General features: G+C 40.0%; 26 non-coding genes across 26 annotated transcripts; all 26 read right to left on the bottom strand.

Annotated features, from left to right (window-relative positions):
• Nucleotides 1-226: 226 nt before the first annotated feature.
• LOC133640208 (small nucleolar RNA U3) lies at nucleotides 227-440 on the bottom strand. The gene has a single exon (XR_009824111.1). It is a non-coding gene; the product is annotated as a small nucleolar RNA U3 (small nucleolar RNA).
• Nucleotides 441-801: 361 nt separating this feature from the next.
• LOC133640062 (U5 spliceosomal RNA) lies at nucleotides 802-912 on the bottom strand. Its single transcript, XR_009823969.1, has one exon. It is a non-coding gene; the product is annotated as a U5 spliceosomal RNA (small nuclear RNA).
• A 415-nt stretch (nucleotides 913-1,327) lies between these two features.
• Nucleotides 1,328-1,541, bottom strand: LOC133639993 (small nucleolar RNA U3). Its single transcript, XR_009823912.1, has one exon. It is a non-coding gene; the product is annotated as a small nucleolar RNA U3 (small nucleolar RNA).
• Nucleotides 1,542-1,902: 361 nt separating this feature from the next.
• LOC133640061 (U5 spliceosomal RNA) lies at nucleotides 1,903-2,013 on the bottom strand. Its single transcript, XR_009823968.1, has one exon. It is a non-coding gene; the product is annotated as a U5 spliceosomal RNA (small nuclear RNA).
• A 422-nt stretch (nucleotides 2,014-2,435) lies between these two features.
• On the bottom strand, nucleotides 2,436-2,649 carry LOC133640206 (small nucleolar RNA U3). The gene has a single exon (XR_009824109.1). It is a non-coding gene; the product is annotated as a small nucleolar RNA U3 (small nucleolar RNA).
• A 362-nt stretch (nucleotides 2,650-3,011) lies between these two features.
• On the bottom strand, nucleotides 3,012-3,122 carry LOC133640060 (U5 spliceosomal RNA). Its single transcript, XR_009823967.1, has one exon. It is a non-coding gene; the product is annotated as a U5 spliceosomal RNA (small nuclear RNA).
• A 422-nt stretch (nucleotides 3,123-3,544) lies between these two features.
• Nucleotides 3,545-3,758, bottom strand: LOC133640134 (small nucleolar RNA U3). Its single transcript, XR_009824038.1, has one exon. It is a non-coding gene; the product is annotated as a small nucleolar RNA U3 (small nucleolar RNA).
• A 362-nt stretch (nucleotides 3,759-4,120) lies between these two features.
• LOC133640145 (U5 spliceosomal RNA) lies at nucleotides 4,121-4,231 on the bottom strand. The gene has a single exon (XR_009824048.1). It is a non-coding gene; the product is annotated as a U5 spliceosomal RNA (small nuclear RNA).
• Nucleotides 4,232-6,619: 2,388 nt separating this feature from the next.
• Nucleotides 6,620-6,833, bottom strand: LOC133640012 (small nucleolar RNA U3). Its single transcript, XR_009823930.1, has one exon. It is a non-coding gene; the product is annotated as a small nucleolar RNA U3 (small nucleolar RNA).
• Nucleotides 6,834-7,194: 361 nt separating this feature from the next.
• Nucleotides 7,195-7,305, bottom strand: LOC133640150 (U5 spliceosomal RNA). Its single transcript, XR_009824053.1, has one exon. It is a non-coding gene; the product is annotated as a U5 spliceosomal RNA (small nuclear RNA).
• Nucleotides 7,306-7,727: 422 nt separating this feature from the next.
• On the bottom strand, nucleotides 7,728-7,941 carry LOC133640010 (small nucleolar RNA U3). The gene has a single exon (XR_009823928.1). It is a non-coding gene; the product is annotated as a small nucleolar RNA U3 (small nucleolar RNA).
• Nucleotides 7,942-8,302: 361 nt separating this feature from the next.
• Nucleotides 8,303-8,413, bottom strand: LOC133640059 (U5 spliceosomal RNA). Its single transcript, XR_009823966.1, has one exon. It is a non-coding gene; the product is annotated as a U5 spliceosomal RNA (small nuclear RNA).
• A 422-nt stretch (nucleotides 8,414-8,835) lies between these two features.
• On the bottom strand, nucleotides 8,836-9,049 carry LOC133639958 (small nucleolar RNA U3). Its single transcript, XR_009823879.1, has one exon. It is a non-coding gene; the product is annotated as a small nucleolar RNA U3 (small nucleolar RNA).
• A 362-nt stretch (nucleotides 9,050-9,411) lies between these two features.
• LOC133640148 (U5 spliceosomal RNA) lies at nucleotides 9,412-9,522 on the bottom strand. The gene has a single exon (XR_009824051.1). It is a non-coding gene; the product is annotated as a U5 spliceosomal RNA (small nuclear RNA).
• Nucleotides 9,523-9,944: 422 nt separating this feature from the next.
• LOC133639975 (small nucleolar RNA U3) lies at nucleotides 9,945-10,158 on the bottom strand. The gene has a single exon (XR_009823895.1). It is a non-coding gene; the product is annotated as a small nucleolar RNA U3 (small nucleolar RNA).
• Nucleotides 10,159-10,519: 361 nt separating this feature from the next.
• LOC133640058 (U5 spliceosomal RNA) lies at nucleotides 10,520-10,630 on the bottom strand. Its single transcript, XR_009823965.1, has one exon. It is a non-coding gene; the product is annotated as a U5 spliceosomal RNA (small nuclear RNA).
• Nucleotides 10,631-11,052: 422 nt separating this feature from the next.
• Nucleotides 11,053-11,266, bottom strand: LOC133640029 (small nucleolar RNA U3). The gene has a single exon (XR_009823944.1). It is a non-coding gene; the product is annotated as a small nucleolar RNA U3 (small nucleolar RNA).
• A 361-nt stretch (nucleotides 11,267-11,627) lies between these two features.
• On the bottom strand, nucleotides 11,628-11,738 carry LOC133640057 (U5 spliceosomal RNA). Its single transcript, XR_009823964.1, has one exon. It is a non-coding gene; the product is annotated as a U5 spliceosomal RNA (small nuclear RNA).
• Nucleotides 11,739-12,160: 422 nt separating this feature from the next.
• On the bottom strand, nucleotides 12,161-12,374 carry LOC133639968 (small nucleolar RNA U3). The gene has a single exon (XR_009823888.1). It is a non-coding gene; the product is annotated as a small nucleolar RNA U3 (small nucleolar RNA).
• A 362-nt stretch (nucleotides 12,375-12,736) lies between these two features.
• Nucleotides 12,737-12,847, bottom strand: LOC133640056 (U5 spliceosomal RNA). The gene has a single exon (XR_009823963.1). It is a non-coding gene; the product is annotated as a U5 spliceosomal RNA (small nuclear RNA).
• A 422-nt stretch (nucleotides 12,848-13,269) lies between these two features.
• Nucleotides 13,270-13,483, bottom strand: LOC133640213 (small nucleolar RNA U3). Its single transcript, XR_009824116.1, has one exon. It is a non-coding gene; the product is annotated as a small nucleolar RNA U3 (small nucleolar RNA).
• A 362-nt stretch (nucleotides 13,484-13,845) lies between these two features.
• Nucleotides 13,846-13,956, bottom strand: LOC133640160 (U5 spliceosomal RNA). Its single transcript, XR_009824063.1, has one exon. It is a non-coding gene; the product is annotated as a U5 spliceosomal RNA (small nuclear RNA).
• A 421-nt stretch (nucleotides 13,957-14,377) lies between these two features.
• Nucleotides 14,378-14,591, bottom strand: LOC133640042 (small nucleolar RNA U3). The gene has a single exon (XR_009823949.1). It is a non-coding gene; the product is annotated as a small nucleolar RNA U3 (small nucleolar RNA).
• A 362-nt stretch (nucleotides 14,592-14,953) lies between these two features.
• On the bottom strand, nucleotides 14,954-15,064 carry LOC133640149 (U5 spliceosomal RNA). Its single transcript, XR_009824052.1, has one exon. It is a non-coding gene; the product is annotated as a U5 spliceosomal RNA (small nuclear RNA).
• A 417-nt stretch (nucleotides 15,065-15,481) lies between these two features.
• On the bottom strand, nucleotides 15,482-15,695 carry LOC133640018 (small nucleolar RNA U3). Its single transcript, XR_009823935.1, has one exon. It is a non-coding gene; the product is annotated as a small nucleolar RNA U3 (small nucleolar RNA).
• A 361-nt stretch (nucleotides 15,696-16,056) lies between these two features.
• On the bottom strand, nucleotides 16,057-16,167 carry LOC133640055 (U5 spliceosomal RNA). The gene has a single exon (XR_009823962.1). It is a non-coding gene; the product is annotated as a U5 spliceosomal RNA (small nuclear RNA).
• Nucleotides 16,168-23,361: the final 7,194 nt, after the last annotated feature.

Raw genomic sequence — 23,361 nt, 5'->3', positions numbered from 1 at the left:
GGCCCCTGGTACTTAGCCAAAACACGATAGGCATCAGTTTAATTTGTTTTTCTTCCATTTCCAAATATACAAGTTATGGGTGTTTAAGTGCCATGCGGTCGAACGATTTGTTTCCACTGTTCATTGGAAGACTAGTCTGCTCATATCCAACTGAGAATGCTTTAATCAAAACATTTTAGCAATAAGCCATACATCTTTGAAGACTTTCTTATTAAAGATGTAGGTAACCACTCTGAACATATTCCCTCCATCAAAACCTCATTAAGAAGCAACGAACAATCATCAATGACAAAGAACACATGACAGAATCATCGTTCCATGTCAGCTTCATGTTCAGGAAGAAACATCTAATCTCATCATCATGGTTAGCAAGACCTTCACTGTAGAAACACATTTCTCAAGACAATATCTTTAGAAATGATCCCTGAAAGTACAGTCTTAAAGTTCTAACAATTGCTGAGAGGAAGTCATCTGCAAGACTACTGTTTTCACTCACAGGGTGCATTTTGTTGACTTACAACACATTTTACGGTTTCAAATTTAGAAAAACCAAGACAGTTCAAATTAATTTACTTTCCCCCGATGAAATCAAGTGGATTGTAACAAGTTCAAAAAGAAAAGCACTGGTCAATTGACTGAGGACCTGAATATTGGCAGGGAAATTCCAAGTTTTAAATGAGACCGGATCCATCCATTACCGCATGTTCACCACTGGCTGTAACCTTGGTATTGTTGAAACCACACACTAAACAGTGCAACAGTCAACCACCGCTCATTGTTATTGTTTTCACAAGAAAGAGAAGCCCTGCTTCACAGGGCATTAAAAAATTTAGTAAGCCTCTTGTTGTTCCTCCCCACGGAAATCTTTAGTAAAAGGCGAAAGATTTATGCGACTTGAAGAGAAACAAGAGTGATCTACAGGCTGAATGTACGTTGGCCGACCCCATTCCCGGCCACACCAAGGTAACACACGGTTTCAAGGTGACACTACTTAACCAACAACTGATGGTATCCAGTCACATTCCCAAGCAATGCTGCAGCACCTTACAAATGATTTTAGTCAAGTATCATCTCGCCTTGGTTTAACGGGCAAAACGGGTTCTGGTACTTAGCCAAAACACGATAGGCATCAGTTTAATTAGTTTTTCTTCCATTTCCAAATATTCAAGTTATGGGTGTTTAAGTGCCATGCGGTCGTACAATTTATTTCCACTGTTCATTGGAAGACTAGTCTCCTCATATCCAACTGAGAATGCTTTAATCAAAGAGTAACATTTTAGCAATAAGCCATACATCTTTGAAGACTTGCTTATTAAAGATGTAGGTAACCACTCTGAACATATTCCCTCCATCAAAACCTCATTAAGAAGCAAAGAACAATCATCAATGACAAAGAACACATGACAGAATCATTGTTCCATGTCAGCTTCATGTTCAGGAAGAAACATCTAATCTCATCATCATGGTTAGCAAGACCTTCACTTTAGAAACACATTTCTCAAGACAAAATCTTTAGAAATGATCCCCGAAAGTATAATCTTAACGTTCTAACAATTGCTGAGAGGAAGTCATTTGCAAGACTACTGTTTTCACTCACAGGGTGCATTTTGTTGATGTACAACACATTTTACGGTTTCAAATTTAGAAAAACCAAGACAGTTCAAATTAATTAACTTTCCCCCGATGAAATCAAGTGGATTGTAACAAGTTCAAAAAGAAAAGCACTGGTCAATTGACTGAGGACCTGAATATTGGCAGGGAAATTCCAAGTTTTAAATGAGACCGGATCCATCCATTACCGCATGTTCACCACTGGCTGCAACCTTGGTATTGTTGAAACCACACACTAAACATTGCAACAGTCAACCACCGCTCATTGTTATTGTTTTCACAGGAAAGAGAAGCCCTGCTTCACAGGGCATTAAAAAATTTAGTAAGCCTCTTGTTGTTCCTCCCCACGGAAATCTTTAGTAAAAGGCGAAAGATTTATGCGACTTGAAGAGAAACAAGAGTGATCTACAGGCTGAATGTACTTTGGCCGACCCCATTCCCGGCCACACCAAGGTAACACACGGTTTCAAGGTGACACTACTTAACCAACAACTGATGGTATCCAGTCACATTCCCAAGCAATGCTGCAGCACCTTACAAATGTCCACAGATTTTAGTCAAGTATCATCTCGCCTTGGTTTAACGGGCAAAACGGGTTCTGGTACTTAGCCAAAACACGATAGGCATCAGTTTAATTAGTTTTTCTTCCATTTCCAAATATTCAAGTTATGGGTGTTTAAGTGCCATGCGGTCGTACGATTTGTTTCCACTGTTCATTGGAAGACTAGTCTCCTCATATCCAATTGAGAATGCTTTAATCAAAGAGTCACATTTTAGCAATAAGCCATACATCTTTGAAGACTTTCTTATTAAAGATGTAGGTAACCACTCTGAACATATTCCCTCCATCAAAACCTCATTAAGAAGCAAAGAACAATCATCAATGACAAAGAACATATGACAGAATCATTGTTCCATGTCAGCTTCATGTTCAGGAAGAAACATCTAATCTCATCATCATGGTTAGCAAGACCTTCACTGTAGAAACACATTTCTCAAGACAATATCTTTAGAAATGATCCCTGAAAGTATAGTCTTAACGTTCTAACAATTGCTGAGAGGAAGTCATCTGCAAGACTACTGTTTTCACTCACAGGGTGCATTTTGTTGACTTACAACACATTTTACGGTTTCAAATTTAGAAAAACCAAGACAGTTCAAATTAATTTACTTTCCCCCGATGAAATCAAGTGGATTGTAACAAGTTCAAAAAGAAAAGCACTGGTCAATTGACTGGGGACCTGAATATTGGCAGGGAAATTCCAAGTTTTAAATGAGACCGGATCCATCCATTACCACATGTTCACCACTGGCTGTCACCTTGGTATTGTTGCAACCGCACACTAAACATTGCAACAGTCAACCACCGCTCATTATGTATTGTTTTCACAGGAAAGAGAAGCCCTGCTTCACAGGGCATTAAAAAATTTAGTAAGCCTCTTGTTGTTCCTCCCCACGGAAATCTTTAGTAAAAGGCGAAAGATTTATGCGACTTGAAGAGAAACAAGAGTGATCTACAGGCTGAATGTACTTTGGCCGACCCCATTCCCGGCCACACCAAGGTAACACACGGTTTCAAGGTGACACTACTTAACCAACAACTGATGGTATCCAGTCACATTCCCAAGCAATGCTGCAGCACCTTACAAATGTCCACGGAATTTAGTCAAGTATCATCTCGCCTTGGTTTAACGGGCAAAACGGGTTCTGGTACTTAGCCAAAACACGATAGGCATCAGTTTAATTAGTTTTTCTTCCATTTCCAAATATTCAAGTTATGGGTGTTTAAGTGCCATGCGGTCGTACGATTTGTTTCCACTGTTCATTGGAAGACTAGTCTCCTCATATCTAACTGAGAATGCTTTAATCAAAGAGTCACATTTTAGCAATAAGCCATACATCTTTGAAGACTTTCTTATTAAAGATGTAGGTAACCACTCTGAACATATTCCCTCCATCAAAACCTCATTAAGAAGCAAAGAACAATCATCAATGACAAAGAACACATGACAGAATCATTGTTCCATGTCAGCTTCATGTTCAGGAAGAAACATCTAATCTCATCATCATGGTTAGCAAGACCTTCACTGTAGAAACACATTTCTCAAGACAATATCTTTAGAAATGATCCCTGAAAGTATAGTCTTAACATTCTAACAATTGCTGAGAGGAAGTCATCTGCAAGACTACTGTTTTCACTCACAGGGTGCATTTTGTTGACTTACAACACATTTTACGGTTTCAAATTTAGAAAAACCAAGACAGTTCAAATTAATTTACTTTCCCCCGATGAAATCAAGTGGATTGTAACAAGTTCAAAAAGAAAAGCACTGGTCAATTGACTGAGGACCTGAATATTGGCAGGGAAATTCCAAGTTTTAAATGAGACCGGATCCATCCATTACCACATGTTCACCACTGGCTGTCACCTTGGTATTGTTGCAACCGCACACTAAACATTGCAACAGTCAACCAACGCTCATTATGTATTGTTTTCACAGGAAAGAGAAGCCCTGCTTCACAGGGCATTAAAAAATTTAGTAAGCCTCTTGTTGTTCCTCCCCACAGAAATCTTTAGTAAAAGGCGAAAGATTTATGCGACTTGAAGAGAAACAAGAGTGATCTTCTTCTTCTTCTTCTTGTGGCTTTCCGGCAGACTAGACGCCCATCGGCGTATTGCTGCCTCCCACAGTTCAGTTCAGGTATTACCACAGCTTATGCAGTTACACTTTCTGGTGCAGGCCAGTATTCCACAGGTAGTCCATGACTGCTTTCATCACTGCACTTTGATGTTCCTCAGGGTTCAGAATAATCCTCAGTGAGATGCAGGGCAACCCTGCATCTAGTAATGCAGCAAAAAGCTCTCTCCTCTCTGTTGTGTATATAGGACACTCCATAAAAACATGCTGCACAGTTTCTTCTGTCCCACATTCACACAGTCCATTTTCATGTTTCCCAATACGGGCCAGTCCCCCTGCAAGGCCACAGTGTCCAAATCTCAGCCGTGTCATAATGACTTGCTCCCTTCTGTTTCCCAGGGTGATGCTTCCTCCCCTAACACTATTTTGAATATTAAAATAAAACCTTCCTCTTGTTTCCCCCTCCCATTCTCTTTGCCACCTGATATTTAAATCCTCCTTTATTATGGAGCGGTACTCTGAAATACCCAGGGCGACGCCCACATCCACCTCCTCCCTGCTCAGGGCCTCTTTGGCAGCACCATCAGCAGCCTCGTTGCCCTCAACCCCCACATGAGCTGGAACCCACATGAAACCCACTCTACTTCCAGCTTGGTTTACTCTGTAGAGTGCGGTCAGCAGCTCACAGACCAGATCTGGTCTGACCTGTGACCTCCCCCCCTGCAGAGCCATCAGCGCAGCCGCCGAGTCCGAGCAGATAACTGCCTGCTGCGGTCTCACCTCCTCAACCCAATTTACTGCCCATATCAACGCCACCATTTCTGCCGTAAAGACTGAAACCCCATTTGGCAGCCGTCTGCTCTGGGTGATCTGCAGGCAGGGAATGTGAACCGCAAACCCCACCCTTTTACTATTTGGGTCCATGGAGCCATCTGTATAGATCTGCACATGGTCTGCCCATTCCTGCTGCATCCTCTCCCTCACCAACTCATCTGGGTCTCCACTACCCTTCTCCCTCTTCCTCTCTGCTATCGTGAAGTCAACCTCCACACTTGGTAGCAGCCATGGTGGAACAGAAGGCCAGACCACAGCCGTACCCCTGCGCACCCCACTCAAGCCGAGCTCTTCTTCCTCTGCTCTGATTTTATGGACAAAACTCCTGCTTTCCCCACCTCCCAGTTCCCAGCACTCCTCCAGCAGCTGCTTGCCTGGATGGACTTGGTCATGCCCATATAGTTTAGCTATGTGGTGTAAGGCCAGCTTCCTTCTCCTTAAACTTAGGGGTATCTCTCCCATCTCCACCAGCAAAGCTGGGATTGGAGTTGTGCAAAAAGCCCCACTACATACTCTTAACGCTTTTGCCTGCACCCTATCCAGTGCTGCTAGGTTTGTTTTGGCTGCAGCCCCATATGCCAGGCACCCATAATCAAAAGCTGAGCGAATCATGGCTCTGTAAATCATTATTTGTGTGTCTCTGTTTGCTCCCCACGTACTCCCAGCAAGGCATCTCATCACATTTATCACCTTTTCACATTTCCTCACTATTTTTTCTATATGTTTTTTCCACGTTAACCTCTCTTCAAAAATAACTCCTAGGAATTTAAACTCTTTGACTCGCTCTAAGGGCTTGCCATAGATATTCAGCCCCAGGTTTTCAGTCTTCCTTTTGTTTGTAAAAATAACAAATTTTGACTTTTCCACAGATATTTTGAACCCCCACTTCTCAGCCCAGGCCACTACTCTATCCAGTGCCCCTTGTATCTTCCCTGTTATAAACTTAATATTCCGCCCTCTTTTCCAAATTGCGCCATCATCAGCGAACAATGATAGCCCAAAGCCTGCCCCCACCTCCTGGAACATGTCATTAATCATCAAGTTAAATAGTACTGGGCTTATAACACTCCCTTGAGGAGTACCATTATCTATCCCCACTGTTTCAACAAGAGTGATCTACAGGCTGAATGTACTTTGGCCGACCCCATTCCCGGCCACACCAAGGTAACACACGGTTTCAAGGTGACACTACTTAACCAACAACTGATGGTATCCAGTCACATTCCCAAGCAATGCTGCAGCACCTTACAAATGTCCACGGAATTTAGTCAAGTATCATCTCGCCTTGGTTTAACGGGCAAAACGGGTTCTGGTACTTAGCCAAAACACGATAGGCATCAGTTTAATTAGTTTTTCTTCCATTTCCAAATATTCAAGTTATGGGTGTTTAAGTGCCATGCGGTCATACGATTTGTTTCCACTGTTCATTGGAAGACTAGTCTCCTCATATCCAACTGAGAATGCTTTAATCAAAGAGTAACATTTTAGCAATAAGCCATACATCTTTGAAGACTTTCTTATTAAAGATGTAGGTAACCACTCTGAACATATTCCCTCCATCAAAACCTCATGAAGAAGCAAAGAACAATCATCAATGACAAAAAACACATGACAGAATCATTGTTCCATGTCAGCTTCGTGTTCAGGAAGAAACATCGAATCTCATCATCATGGTTAGCAAGACCTTCACTTTAGAAACACATTTCTCAAGACAATATCTTTAGAAATAATCCCTAAAAGTATAGTCTTAACGTTCTAACAATTGCTGAGAGGAAGTCATCTGCAAGACTACTGTTTTCACTCACAGGGTGCATTTTGTTGATGTACAACACATTTTACGGTTTCAAATTTAGAAAAACCAAGACAGTTCAAATTAATTAACTTTCCCCCGATGAAATCAAGTGGATTGTAACAAGTTCAAAAAGAAAAGCACTGGTCAATTGACTGAGGACCTGAATATTGGCAGGGAAATTCCAAGTTTTAAATGAGACCGGATCCATCCATTACCGCATGTTCACCACTGGCTGCAACCTTGGTATTGTTGAAACCACACACTAAACATTGCAACAGTCAACCACCGCTCATTGTTATTGTTTTTACAGGAAAGAGAAGCCCTGCTTCACAGGGCATTAAAAAATTTAGTAAGCCTCTTGTTGTTCCTCCCCACGGAAATCTTTAGTAAAAAGCGAAAGATTTATGCGACTTGAAGAGAAACAAGAGTGATCTACAGGCTGAATGTACTTTGGCCGACCCCATTCCCGGCCACACCAAGGTAACACACGGTTTCAAGGTGACACTACTTAACCAACAACTGATGGTATCCAGTCACATTCCCAAGCAATGCTGCAGCACCTTACAAATGTCCACGGAATTTAGTCAAGTATCATCTCGCCTTGGTTTAACGGGCAAAGCGGGTTCTGGTACTTAGCCAAAACACGATAGGCATCAGTTTAATTAGTTTTTCTTCCATTTCCAAATATTCAAGTTATGGGTGTTTAAGTGCCATGCGGTCGTACGATTTGTTTCCACTGTTCATTGGAAGACTAGTCTCCTCATATCTAACTGAGAATGCTTTAATCAAAGAGTAATATTTTAGTAATAAGCCATACATCTTTGAAGACTTTCTTATTAAAGATGTAGGTAACCACTTTGAACATATTCCCTCCATCAAAACCTCATTAAGAAGCAAAGAACAATCATCAATGACAAAGAACACATGACAGAATCATTGTTCCATGTCAGCTTCATGTTCAGGAAGAAGCATCTAATCTCATCATCATGGTTAGCAAGACCTTCACTTTAGAAACACATTTCTCAAGACAATATCTTTAGAAATGATCCCTGAAAGTACAGTCTTAACGTTCTAACAATTGCTGAGAGGAAGTCATTTGCAAGACTACTGTTTTCACTCACAGGGTGCATTTTGTTGATGTACAACACATTTTACGGTTTCAAATTTAGAAAAACCAAGACAGTTCAAATTAATTAACTTGCCCCCGATGAAATCAAGTGGATTGTAACAAGTTCAAAAAGAAAAGCACTGGTCAATTGACTGAGGACCTGAATATTGGCAGGGAAATTCCAAGTTTTAAATGAGACCGGATCCATCCATTACCGCATGTTCACCACTGGCTGTAACCTTGGTATTGTTGAAACCACACACTAAACATTGCAACAGTCAACCACCGCTCATTGTTATTGTTTTCACAGGAAAGAGAAGCCCTGCTTCACAGGGCATTAAAAAATTTAGTAAGCCTCTTGTTGTTCCTCCCCACGGAAATCTTTAGTAAAAGGCGAAAGATTTATGCGACTTGAAGAGAAACAAGAGTGATCTACAGGCTGAATGTACTTTGGCCGACCCCATTCCCGGCCACACCAAGGTAACACACGGTTTCAAGGTGACACTACTTAACCAACAACTGATGGTATCCAGTCACATTCCCAAGCAATGCTGCAGCACCTTACAAATGTCCACAGATTTTAGTCAAGTATCATCTCACCTTGGTTTAACGGGCAAAACGGGTTCTGGTACTTAGCCAAAACACGATAGGCATCAGTTTAATTAGTTTTTCTTCCATTTCCAAATATTCAAGTTATGGGTGTTTAAGTGCCATGCGGTCGTACGATTTGTTTCCACTGTTCATTGGAAGACTAGTCTCCTCATATCCAACTGAAAATGCTTTAATCAAAGAGTAACATTTTAGCAATAAGCCATACATCTTTGAAGACTTTCTTATTAAAGATGTAGGTAACCACTCTGAACATATTCCCTCCATCAAAACCTCATTAAGAAGCAAAGAACAATCATCAATGACAAAGAACACATGACAGAATCATTGTTCCATGTCAGCTTCATGTTCAGGAAGAAACATCTAATCTCATCATCACGGTTAGCAAGACCTTCACTGTAGAAACACATTTCTCAAGACAATATCTTTAGAAATGATCCCTGAAAGTATAGTCTTAACGTTCTAACAATTGCTGAGAGGAAGTCATCTGCAAGACTACTGTTTTCACTCACAGGGTGCATTTTGTTGACTTACAACACATTTTACGGTTTCAAATTTAGAAAAACCAAGACAGTTCAAATTAATTAACTTTCCCCCGATGAAATCAAGTGGATTGTAACAAGTTCAAAAAGAAAAGCACTGGTCAATTGACTATGGACCTGAACATTGGCAGGGAAATTCCAAGTTTTAAATGAGACCGGATCCATCCATTACCACATGTTCACCACTGGCTGTCACCTTGGTATTGTTGCAACCGCACACTAAACATTGCAACAGTCAACCACCGCTCATTATGTATTGTTTTCACAGGAAAGAGAAGCCATGCTTCACAGGGCATTAAAAAATTTAGTAAGCCTCTTGTTGTTCCTCCCCACGGAAATCTTTAGTAAAAGGCGAAAGATTTATGCGACTTGAAGAGAAACAAGAGTGATCTACAGGCTGAATGTACTTTGGCCGACCCCATTCCCGGCCACACCAAGGTAACACACGGTTTCAAGGTGACACTACTTAACCAACAACTGATGGTATCCAGTCACATTCCCAAGCAATGCTGCAGCACCTTACAAATGTCCACAGATTTTAGTCAAGTATCATCTCGCCTTGGTTTAACGGGCAAAACGGGTTCTGGTACTTAGCCAAAACACGATAGGCATCAGTTTAATTAGTTTTTCTTCCATTTCCAAATATTCAAGTTATGGGTGTTTAAGTGCCATGCGGTCGTACGATTTGTTTCCACTGTTCATTGGAAGACTAGTCTCCTCATATCCAACTGAGAATGCTTTAATCAAAGAGTCACATTTTAGCAATAAGCCATACATCTTTGAAGACTTTCTTATTAAAGATGTAGGTAACCACTCTGAACATATTCCCTCCATCAAAACCTCATTAAGAAGCAAAGAACAATCATCAATGACAAAGAACACATGACAGAATCATTGTTCCATGTCAGCTTCATGTTCAGGAAGAAGCATCTAATCTCATCATCATGGTTAGCAAGACCTTCACTTTAGAAACACATTTCTCAAGACAATATCTTTAGAAATGATCCCTGAAAGTATAGTCTTAACGTTCTAACAATTGCTGAGAGGAAGTCATTTGCAAGACTACTGTTTTCACTCACAGGGTGCATTTTGTTGATGTACAACACATTTTACGGTTTCAAATTTAGAAAAACCAAGACAGTTCAAATTAATTAACTTGCCCCCGATGAAATCAAGTGGATTGTAACAAGTTCAAAAAGAAAAGCACTGGTCAATTGACTGAGGACCTGAATATTGGCAGGGAAATTCCAAGTTTTAAATGAGACCGGATCCATCCATTACCGCATGTTCACCACTGGCTGTAACCTTGGTATTGTTGAAACCACACACTAAACATTGCAACAGTCAACCACCGCTCATTGTTATTGTTTTCACAGGAAAGAGAAGCCCTGCTTCACAGGGCATTAAAAAATTTAGTAAGCCTCTTGTTGTTCCTCCCCACGGAAATCTTTAGTAAAAGGCGAAAGATTTATGCGACTTGAAGAGAAACAAGAGTGATCTACAGGCTGAATGTACTTTGGCCGACCCCATTCCCGGCCACACCAAGGTAACACACGGTTTCAAGGTGACACTACTTAACCAACAACTGATGGTATCCAGTCACATTCCCAAGCAATGCTGCAGCACCTTACAAATGTCCACAGATTTTAGTCAAGTATCATCTCACCTTGGTTTAACGGGCAAAACGGGTTCTGGTACTTAGCCAAAACACGATAGGCATCAGTTTAATTAGTTTTTCTTCCATTTCCAAATATTCAAGTTATGGGTGTTTAAGTGCCATGCGGTCATACGATTTGTTTCCACTGTTCATTGGAAGACTAGTCTCCTCATATCCAACTGAGAATGCTTTAATCAAAGAGTAACATTTTAGCAATAAGCCATACATCTTTGAAGACTTTCTTATTATAGATGTAGGTAACCACTCTGAACATATTCCCTCCATCAAAACCTCATGAAGAAGCAAAGAACAATCATCAATGACAAAAAACACATGACAGAATCATTGTTCCATGTCAGTTTCATGTTCAGGAAGAAACATCTAATCTCATCATCATGGTTAGCAAAACCTTCACTTTAGAAACACATTTCTCAAGACAATATCTTTATAAATAATCCCTAAAATTATAGTCTTAACGTTCTAACAATTGCTGAGAGGAAGTCATCTGCAAGACTACTGTTTTCACTCACAGGGTGCATTTTGTTGATGTACAACACATTTTACGGTTTCAAATTTAGAAAAACCAAGACAGTTCAAATTAATTAACTTTCCCCCGATGAAATCAAGTGGATTGTAACAAGTTCAAAAAGAAAAGCACTGGTCAATTGACTGACGACCTGAATATTGGCAGGGAAATTCCAAGTTTTAAATGAGACCGGATCCATCCATTACCGCATGTTCACCACTGGCTGCAACCTTGGTATTGTTGAAACCACACACTAAACATTGCAACAGTCAACCACCGCTCATTGTTATTGTTTTCACAGGAAAGAGAAGCCCTGCTTCACAGGGCATTAAAAAATTTAGTAAGCCTCTTGTTGTTCCTCCCCACGGAAATCTTTAGTAAAAGGCGAAAGATTTATGCGACTTGAAGAGAAACAAGAGTGATCTACAGGCTGAATGTACTTTGGCCGACCCCATTCCCGGCCACACCAAGGTAACACACGGTTTCAAGGTGACACTACTTAACCAACAACTGATGGTATCCAGTCACATTCCCAAGCAATGCTGCAGCACCTTACAAATGTCCACAGATTTTAGTCAAGTATCATCTCGCCTTGGTTTAACGGGCAAAACGGGTTCTGGTACTTAGCCAAAACACGATAGGCATCAGTTTAATTAGTTTTTCTTCCATTTCCAAATATTCAAGTTATGGGTGTTTAAGTGCCATGCGGTCGTACGATTTGTTTCCACTGTTCATTGGAAGACTAGTCTCCTCATATCCAACTGAGAATGCTTTAATCAAAGAGTCACATTTTAGCAATAAGCCATACATCTTTGAAGACTTTCTTATTAAAGATGTAGGTAACCACTCTGAACATATTCCCTCCATCAAAACCTCATTAAGAAGCAAACAACAATCATCAATGACAAAGAACACATGACAGAATCATTGTTCCATGTCAGCTTCATGTTCAGGAAGAAACATCTAATCTCATCATCATGGTTAGCAAGACCTTCACTGTAGAAACACATTTCTCAAGACAATATCTTTAGAAATGATCCCTGAAAGTATAGTCTTAACGTTCTAACAATTGCTGAGAGGAAGTCATCTGCAAGACTACTGTTTTCACTCACAGGGTGCATTTTGTTGACTTACAACACATTTTACGGTTTCAAATTTAGAAAAACCAAGACAGTTCAAATTAATTTACTTTCCCCCGATGAAATCAAGTGGATTGTAACAAGTTCAAAAAGAAAAGCACTGGTCAATTGACTGGGGACCTGAACATTGGCAGGGAAATTCCAAGTTTTAAATGAGACCGGATCCATCCATTACCACATGTTCACCACTGGCTGTCACCTTGGTATTGTTGCAACCGCACACTAAACATTGCAACAGTCAACCACCGCTCATTATGTATTGTTTTCACAGGAAAGAGAAGCCCTGCTTCACAGGGCATTAAAAAATTTAGTAAGCCTCTTGTTGTTCCTCCCCACGGAAATCTTTAGTAAAAGGCGAAAGATTTATGCGACTTGAAGAGAAACAAGAGTGATCTACAGGCTGAATGTACTTTGGCCGACCCCATTCCCGGCCACACCAAGGTAACACACGGTTTCAAGGTGACACTACCTAACCAACAACTGATGGTATCCAGTCACATTCCCAAGCAATGCTGCAGCACCTTGCAAATGTCTACAGATTTTAGTCAAGTATCATCTCGCCTTGGTTTAACGGGCAAAACGGGTTCTGGTACTTAGCCAAAACACGATAGGCATCAGTTTAATTTGTTTTTCTTCCATTTCCAAATATTCAAGTTATGGGTGTTTAAGTGCCATGCGGTCGTACGATTTGTTTCCACTGTTCATTGGAAGACTAGTCTCCTCATATCCAACTGAGAATGCTTTAATCAAAGAGTCACATTTTAGCAATAAGCCATACATCTTTGAAGACTTTCTTATTAAAGATGTAGGTAACCACTCTGAACATATTCCCTCCATCAAAACCTCATTAAGAAGCAAAGAACAATCATCAATGACAAAGAACACATGACAGAATCATTGTTCCATGTCAGCTTCACGTTCAGGAAGAAACATCTAATCTCATCATCATGGTTAGCAAGACCTTCACTGTAGAAACACATTTCTCAAGACAATATCTTTAGAAATGATCCCTGAAAGTATAGTCTTAACGTTCTAACAATTGCTGAGAGGAAGTCATCTGCAAGACTACTGTTTTCACTCACAGGGTGCATTTTGTTGACTTACAACACATTTTACGGTTTCAAATTTAGAAAAACCAAGACAGTTCAAATTAATTTACTTTCCCCCGATGAAATCAAGTGGATTGTAACAAGTTCAAAAAGAAAAGCACTGGTCAATTGACTGAGGACCTGAATATTGGCAGGGAAATTCCAAGTTTTAAATGAGACCGGATCCATCCATTACCACATGTTCACCACTGGCTGTCACCTTGGTATTGTTGCAACCGCACACTAAACATTGCAACAGTCAACCACCGCTCATTATGTATTGTTTTCACAGGAAAGAGAAGCCCTGCTTCACAGGGCATTAAAAGATTTAGTAAGCCTCTTGTTGTTCCTCCCCACAGAAATCTTTAGTAAAAGGCAAAAGATTTATGCGACTTGAAGAGAAACAAGAGTGATCTACAGGCTGAATGTACTTTGGCCGACCCCATTCCCGGCCACACCAAGGTAACACACGGTTTCAAGGTGACACTACTTAACCAACAACTGATGGTATCCAGTCACATTCCCAAGCAATGCTGCAGCACCTTACAAATGTCCACGGAATTTAGTCAAGTATCATCTCGCCTTGGTTTAACGGGCAAAACGGGTTCTGGTACTTAGCCAAAACACGATAGGCATCAGTTTAATTAGTTTTTCTTCCTTTCCAAATATTCAAGTTATGGGTGTTTAAGTGCCATGCGGTCGTACGATTTGTTTCCACTGTTCATTGGAAGACTAGTCTCCTCATATCCAACTGAGAATGCTTTAATCAAAGAGTCACATTTTAGCAATAAGCCATACATCTTTGAAGACTTTCTTATTAAAGATGTAGGTAACCACTCTGAACATATTCCCTCCATCAAAACCTCATTAAGAAGCAAAGAACAATCATCAATGACAAAGAACACATGACAGAATCATTGTTCCATGTCAGCTTCATGTTCAGGAAGAAACATCTAATCTCATCATCATGGTTAGCAAGACCTTCACTGTAGAAACACATTTCTCAAGACAGTATCTTTAGAAATGATCCCTGAAAGTACAGTCTTAACGTTCTAACAATTGCTGAGAGGAAGTCATCTGCAAGACTACTGTTTTCACTCACAGGGTGCATTTTGTTGACTTACAACACATTTTACAGTTTCAAATTTAGAAAAACCAAGACAGTTCAAATTAATTTACTTTCCCCCGATGAAATCAAGTGGATTGTAACAAGTTCAAAAAGAAAAGCACTGGTCAATTGACTGGGGACCTGAATATTGGCAGGGAAATTCCAAGTTTTAAATGAGACCGGATCCAACCATTACCACATGTTCACCACTGGCTGTCACCTTGGTATTGTTGCAACCGCACACTAAACATTGCAACAGTCAACCACCGCTCATTATGTATTGTTTTCACAGGAAAGAGAAGCCCTGCTTCACAGGGCATTAAAAAATTTAGTAAGCCTCTTGTTGTTCCTCCCCATGGAAATCTTTAGTAAAAGGCGAAAGATTTATGCGACTTGAAGAGAAACAAGAGTGATCTACAGGCTGAACGTACTTTGGCCGACCCCATTCCCGGCCACACCAAGGTAACACACGGTTTCAAGGTGACACTACTTAACCAACAACTGATGGTATCCAGTCACATTCCCAAGCAATGCTGCAGCACCTTACAAATGTCCACGGATTTTAGTCAAGTATCATCTCGCCTTGGTTTAACGGGCACAACGGGTTCTGGTACTTAGCCAAAACACGATAGGCATCAGTTTAATTTGTTTTTCTTCCATTTCCAAATATACAAGTTATGGGTGTTTAAGTGCCATGCGGTCGAACGATTTGTTTCCACTGTTCATTGGAAGACTAGTCTCCTCATATCCAACTGAGAATGCTTTAATCAAAACATTTTAGCAATAAGCCATACATCTTTGAAGACTTTCTTATTAAAGATGTAGGTAACCACTCTGAACATATTCCCTCCATCAAAACCTCATGAAGAAGCAAAGAACAATCATCAATGACAAAAAACACATGACAGAATCATTGTTCCATGTCAGTTTCATGTTCAGGAAGAAACATCTAATCTCATCATCATGGTTAGCAAAACCTTCACTTTAGAAACACATTTCTCAAGACAATATCTTTAGAAATAATCCCTAAAAGTATAGTCTTAACGTTCTAACAATTGCTGAGAGGAAGTCATCTGCAAGACTACTGTTTTCACTCACAGGGTGCATTTTGTTGATGTACAACACATTTTACGGTTTCAAATTTAGAAAAACCAAGACAGTTCAAATTAATTTACATTCCCCCGATGAAATCAAGTGGATTGTAACAAGTTCAAAAAGAAAAGCACTGGTCAATTGACTGGGGACCTGAATATTGGCAGGGAAATTCCAAGTTTTAAATGAGACCGGATCCATCCATTACCACATGTTCACCACTGGCTGTCACCTTGGTATTGTTGCAACCACACACTAAACATTGCAACAGTCAACCACCGCTCATTGTTATTGTTTTCACAGGAAAGAGAAGCCCTGCTTCACAGGGCATTAAAAAATTTAGTAAGCCTCTTGTTGTTCCTCCCCACGGAAATCTTTAGTAAAAGGCGAAAGATTTATGCGACTTGAAGAGAAACAAGAGTGATCTACAGGCTGAACGTACTTTGGCCGACCCCATTCCCGGCCACACCAAGGTAACACACGGTTTCAAGGTGACACTACATAAAGGCCTACTGAAACCCACTACTACCGACCACGCAGTCTGATAGTTTATATATCAATGATGAAATCTTAACATTATACCACATGCCAATAAGGCCGGGTTAACTTATAAAGTGACATTTTAAATTTGCCGCTAAACTTCCGGTTCGAAACGCCTCTGAGGATGACGTATGCGCGTGACGTAGACCGGCGAACACGGGTATGCCTTCCACATTGAAGCCAATATGAAAAAGCTCTGTTTTCATTTCATAATTCCACAGTATTCTGGACATCTGTGTTCGTGAATCTGTTTCAATCATGTTCATTGCATTATGGAGAAGGAAGCTGAGCAAGCAAAGAAGAAAGTTGTCGGTGCGAAATGGACGTATTTTTCGAACGTAGTCAGCCACAACAGTACACAGCCGGCGCTTCTTTGTTTACATTCCCGAAAGATGCAGTCAAGATGGAAGAACTCGGATAACAGAGACTCTAACCAGGAGGACTTTTGACTTCGATACACAGACGCCTGTAGAGAACTGGGACAACACAGACTCTTACCAGGATTACTTTGATTTGGATGACAAAGACGCAGACGTGCTACTGTGAGTATGCAGCTTTGGCTTCTAAACATTTGATCGCTTGACCGTATGTGCGCAACTTTTTTTTGCGTATGTACGTAACTTTTTAAAAATATATAAGCTTTATGAACCTTGGGTTAGGTGAACGGTCTTTTGGGCTGAGTGATTGTGTGTGTTGATCAGGTGTTTGAATTGTATTGGCGTGTTCTATGGAGCTAGGAGCTAGCATAGGAGCTAGGAGCTAGCATAACACGTACCGTACCGTACGTGCGCGTCACGTACGTAACTTTTTAAAAATATATAAGCTTTATGAACCTTGGGTTAGGTGAACGGTCTTTTGGGCTGAGTGATTGTGTGTGTTGATCAGGTGTTTGAATTGTATTGGCGTGTTCTATGGAGCTAGGAGCTAGCAGAGGAGCTAGGAGCTAGCATAACAAACACGCAGGTGTTTTTATGCAGGATTAATTTGTGGCATGTTAAATATAAGCCTGGTTGTGTTGTGGCTAATAGAGTATATATATGTCTTGTGTTTATTTACTGTTGTAGTCATTCCCAGCTGAATATCAGGTCACCCCCGGCTCTCACAGCATCTTCCCTATCTGAATAGCTTCAACTCCCCACTAGTCCTTCACTTGCACTTTACTCATCCACAAATCTTTCATCCTCGCTCAAATTAATGGGGAAATTGTCGCTTTCTCGGTCTGAATCTCTCTCACTTCATGCGGCCATCATTGTAAACAATAGGGAACTTTGCGGATATGTTCAATTGACTACGTCACGCTACTTCCGGTAGGGGCAAGCCTTTTTTTTATCAGATACCAAAAGTTGCAATCTTTATCGTCGTCGTTCTATACTAAATCCTTTCAGCAAAAATATGGCAATATCGCGAAATGATCAAGTATGACACATAGAATAGATCTGCTATCCCCGTTTAAATAAAAAAAAATTCATTTCAGTAGGCCTTTAAGAAGCCCAGGAAGCTCATCAGTGACAGGTGTGTAGAGTGCTGATTGATTGCCGATTGAATGCAGCCGCTTGCTGGAGCCGGAGTGGCGCGTGCCAGCGCACGCTTGGAGGTGCGCACAGCGCAGATGACTGCGCACTGGAGTGCGCCCGGGCCGTGACAGTTAGCTGTTAAATAAAAGCTGAGTGACTATAAATAAGTTATGGCAACGTCCCCGACACATTACCTGCTGCATGGTTCCTCACGTCATCAACTCTCAGTCACAGCAGGCTAGTGAAAGACGCTGTGTTGAGAAAATAAAAGCCACATCAAATATTTTTCTCCTCCGCTGTATACTTTTAGTGTAGGAAAAATGCGTCTGTCTCCAATATTGTCCGCACATGTCGCCGTCTAACAGCAGTGCGCTCTTAAACGCACGCCAAGACTCTACGCTACGGAAGTAAAGCGAGGGAAATACAGTGAAACAAAGCGTTCGGCTCCGTCTACTCAAAGGGAAAAACGTCCTGGACCAAGGTCTGTGTAGTTGCTGCCATGTTTTCTTGGACCAAACCGCGGTGGTGCGCATGCAGCGACTTCATTTACACAAACTGAGCAAAGTTGCCTAAAATGCATTAAAGAATAACTTTTTTTCTATAATTACAAATTTAAATGGTATTACTAACCGTCTGGAATTTTTACCGTGATTAATCATTCTACCATTTACCATTACATTCTTAGTATCCACTCACATTCACAGGCTACTAGATTTAGTTTAACATTTGGTGGGTTAGACGCAAAGTAATTAGCCTACACCGAATAGGCATCGGTTTAATTTGCTTCTTTTTTTTTTAACAGACGTGTTATAGCATGTATGGGTGTTTAAGTGTCACCTATAATCATTTGTATGTGTTAATATACTTAAAATGGTCGTAGGATTTGTTGAGCGTTTAATAAGCAGACATATTAACATCTGACAGCTGGGTTATCTCGCGTCCATCATGACAGGAACAACAAAATGTCACATTGGGTTCGCCATCTGAAAAAAAGAGTCTACTCATACAGCTCTCAAACAACTCCTCAAATTTAATGGCTTTATTTATATGCTCAACATGGAATAAATAGCTGCAAAAAATTAATTTTAAAACACAAAAACTAAGACTCTTCATACATGAGGGACAAGCGGTAGAAAATGGATGGATGGATGGACTTTATTTTCTGAACTCAACATGCTCTGCCGTAGGAGTGCCCACACAACCCAGGGGGGCGCTAAATCCTCACTTAGATCATCATATTTTATTATATTTTATATTTTTCAATGCAAATATTGAGATAGCTAAAATTTGAAGTTTTGTAAAACGTTCTCTGATGCTCCAACATAGTCGTGTAATTTTCCTTTTCTCTGTTCAACTCATTTTAGTTCCTGAATGCTGATGCTTGTTTTATCCACTTCCCACACAGCAGAAGATTCCTATGCGGATCCGCCTTTAAGTCGCCAGACCCGCGTTACTGTCACATTCGTTTTGGCTCCGCCTAGAGCAGGGGTCTGCAACCCGCATGCGGCTCCTTGACCACTCTGATGCGGCTCAGCTACATATATGCCGACCCCCCCGAATTTCCCAGGAGACTTATGGATCTCAGTGTCCCTCATAGGTTACTCCCGGGGCAAAAATAGTCCTATTTACACTCTAATTACTAAATAAAGGGCGTGCCCTAATTGCACTGCAGTAATTGTCCTCTATAGCATTTACAAACAGCATGCCAGTCTAGCCACATGTTGCATGTTGTTATTACTTGCACACACAGGAGACAGCAAAGCATACTTAGTCATCAGCCACACAGCTTACACTGACGGTAGCCGTATCAAACAACTTTAACATTGTTACGTTACAAATATGCGCCACACTGTGAACCCACACCAAAAAAGAATGAAAAACACATTTCTGGAGAACATCCCACCGTTACACAACATAAACACAACACAACCATTACCCAGAATCCCATGCAGCCCTAACTCTTCCGGTCTACATTATACACCCCCGCTACCACCAAATCCCCCCACACATCAACCCCCCCCTCTCCGTGCGTTGGTTGAGCGGAAGAGTTAGGGCTGCATGGGATTCTGGGTATTGGTACCGTCAGTGTAAGATGTGTGGCTGCTGACTTAGTACGCCTTGCTGTCACCCCGCAGATCGAGGAGGGGCTTATTTTCCCTCAATGTAGGTGGGTCTCAACGTTGAGCCCGCGGGCTGCATCTGGGGGCGGAGATCCGGCACAGCACAATGACTTAATATGGAAAAAGGTTCATGTATTTGATAGACTTAGACATTCCTACTTTTAACTTGTCAAATGTGTTTTTTACAATTTTAGCCTGGGGTGAAAAATAAAATCAATGATGCAAAGTCTTCTGTCTTTGGTTTATTTGACTTTGCTAATATAATTGAGTGTGCAAAATAATATGTGTCTATACTCTTATGGAAATCCTATGGTTTAGATTTTTTTTTTTTTTAATAGTTTTTTCATGGTAAAAAAAAATACATTTGACAAGTTAAAAGTAGGAATGTCTATCAAATACATGAACCTTTTTCCATACTATGGTTTATATATATATTTTTTAAATTGTTTTTTCATGGTAAAAAAAAATACATTTGACAAGTTTTTTTTGTGGTTTTTTTTTGCAAATATTTGTATTGAATTTTACAGTTAAAATCACATTTAACAGTCATACTTTGGTCACGCAAAACCTTCATACAATCGCACATCCACTCATACCCACTCACATGCACACTTGAGGAGAGAGGTGCACTTAAACTTTAACAATTCAAGGTTTACAGTATAAACAGTATTAGAAAAGATACCCAGATATTGTATATATATATATATATATATATATATATATATATCCATCCATCCCGCTCTGGCTCAGGATCAGCTACAGGCTATACAGACCATAGTGGATGAACATTCCTCGGCATCAAGGATGCTCAGGAAGTGATCCCAAGATCACCTCTCGAGGACCTCTCCACTGTTCACACTTAAAAAAGAAAAGGAAAGTCACAGAAGTTGATCAGATGTAAAACAATACAAAATAAAAAGACACAAAAAATAAATAAATAAATAAGCAAATAAACCGTGGCAAGGCCATATCAGAAGTAACAAAAAAAAAACAATAATAGTGTAGGATCAATACAGAAAATAATGAAGATAATAAAAAAGGAATAAAACTACAAAAAATATGTCAGATACATTTGACAAGTTAAAAGTAGGAATGTCTAAGTCTATCAAATACATGAACCTTTTTTCATACTATGGTTATATATATATATATATATATATATATATATATATATATATATATATATATATATATATATATATTATTGTTTTTTCATGGTAAAAAAAATACATTTGACAAGTTAAAAGTAGCTTTATTGACGTTTGAGAATGTGTGCTGCCGGATCTCCGCCACCAGATGGAGCCCGCGGGCTCAACGTTGAGACCCGCCCACATTGAGGGAAAATAAGCCCCTCCTCGATCTGCGGGGTGCAGCCAGGGGCACTTGCTATCAAGCGCCAATCAATTATTCAAAACTCGCGGGCTGCACTAACATCAAATGTCCACATTAAAGTGCGTGCCGGTGCGTGTGTCAGAGACCCCTGGTTAACATAGCACACAGCATTTAAGCTTTGTATGCGGAGTTTTTCACTTTAAATTTTAATATTTTTTTTGTGGCTCCCATTACTTTCTTTAATTTGTGAAACTTGCCAAAATGGCTCTTTGAGTGGTAAAGGTTGCCGACCCCTGGGCTAAGAGGACAAAGAGAAAGAAACAGGGCTCTGATCAGGAAGATTCACACTATTGAGCGAAAGTTTTAATAGATGAAGTTCACCTTTTGAAACAATTTTATTTTAGTTTTAATTGGACCCTTCGGACCTTTCAAGGGTTTGATTGCACGGATGCTGCAGGTTTGATCTTCAATTGTTCTTCTTTTTCATCGAACAGTGTCTTTGATAACTAAGAAGATGACATCAGCACTAACTGCTCAGCATCTGGCAGCATCTTTATTAAGATAAGGAGGGGAAAGCAGCTGCAATCCAGGAAGGAAGAAGAGGTAATATTACAATTATTCAACAAAATAAAAGGACAAAAATCCCGTTTAACACAAATGTGGTTCTTGTGATTAAAAAAAAACAACAAAAGTGTGACTGCTGAACAAATGTTATTTAATGATGTAAACATTTATTTAACAAAGGGACATTTGCAGCCTTTGTGTTTCCACATAGTCTCATTCTATTTATAGCATTATGGGACTTACTTAGAGGGGTTTTTGAATAGTTCTAATTGTTGGTTTGGTTTTTGAAATACAATGAAATATCCACAGTTTTGTTTTATTATAATTATTTGCTTCAATGCTGCAGAACGCACTTTATATGAGAAACAGTTCCACCGTGTGGCTAATTTAAGAACTGCAGGTTTCAAATCTACACCGAACATGATATTGGCTATACTTTCTAATGTGGTCTAGTGCAGTGGTCCCCAACCTTTTTGTAACTGCGGACAACGCTTGACCGGGCGGGTGGCGGGGGCGGGGGGACCGGGGGTGGATATGGTATTTTTTATTTTATTTTTTTTTTGTCTTAAAATAATACAATCATGTGTGCTTACGGACGGAAATATTAATAACAGAAAGAAACAACCCTTTTGTGCGAATGAGTATGAATGAGTGTAAATGGGGGAGGGAGGTATTTTGGGTTGGTGCACTAATTGTAAGTGTATCTCGTGTTTTTTATGTTGATTTAATAAAAATAAAAAAAATAAAAATATATATTTTTTTCTTTTAATTTTTTATTTCTTGTACGGCCCAGTACCAATCGATCCACGGACCGGTACCGGGCCGCGGACCTGTGGTTGGGGACTACTGGTCTAGTGGATATACGCTTTGCACAGATAATGTTGCATTTTGAGTGACATTATTAGAGAGCAACTGCATTTTTTGTACACTTTAATAATAGTGGTAAAGTCTTAAAAGGTATGCAGTTTTTATTATTTTAAACGAATAACACTGCGACTTCAAATATTAATGATATTAATAGTAATAATTCTAACTTATTTAATGTATATGTTTTATATTTTTCACAATTATTTTTACATTCACGCCAACATTCTAAAAAATAGTTAACATTTATTTTTTATTAAATAATGGCAACATCCACTCGAATTATATTTAAACAAAGTAAATTAGGCGGCCCTGCGATGAGGTGGCGACTTGTTCAGGGTGTACCCCGCCTACGGCCCGAATGCAGCTTAGATAGGCTCCAGCGACCCCGAAAGGGACAAGTGGTAAAAAATGGATGGAAGAAGAGGTAATATTACAATTATTCAACAAAATAAAAGGACAAAATCCCGTTTAACACAAATGTGGTTCTTGTGATTAAAAAAAAACAACAAAAGTGTGACTGCTGAACAAATGTTATTTAATGATGTAAACATTTATTTAACAAAGGGACATTTGCAGCCTTTGTGTTTCCACATAGTCTCATTCTATTTATAGCATTATGGGACTTACTTAGAGGGGTTTTTGAATAGTTCTAATTGTTGGTTTGGTTTTTGAAATACAA

Source organism: Entelurus aequoreus, linkage group LG22 (genome assembly GCF_033978785.1).
Source record: "Entelurus aequoreus isolate RoL-2023_Sb linkage group LG22, RoL_Eaeq_v1.1, whole genome shotgun sequence".
In the NCBI taxonomy this organism is placed as follows: Eukaryota; Metazoa; Chordata; class Actinopteri; order Syngnathiformes; family Syngnathidae; genus Entelurus; species Entelurus aequoreus.
The sequence above is the reverse complement of the archived record's forward strand: the minus strand, read 5'-3'. Positions and strand labels throughout refer to the sequence as shown.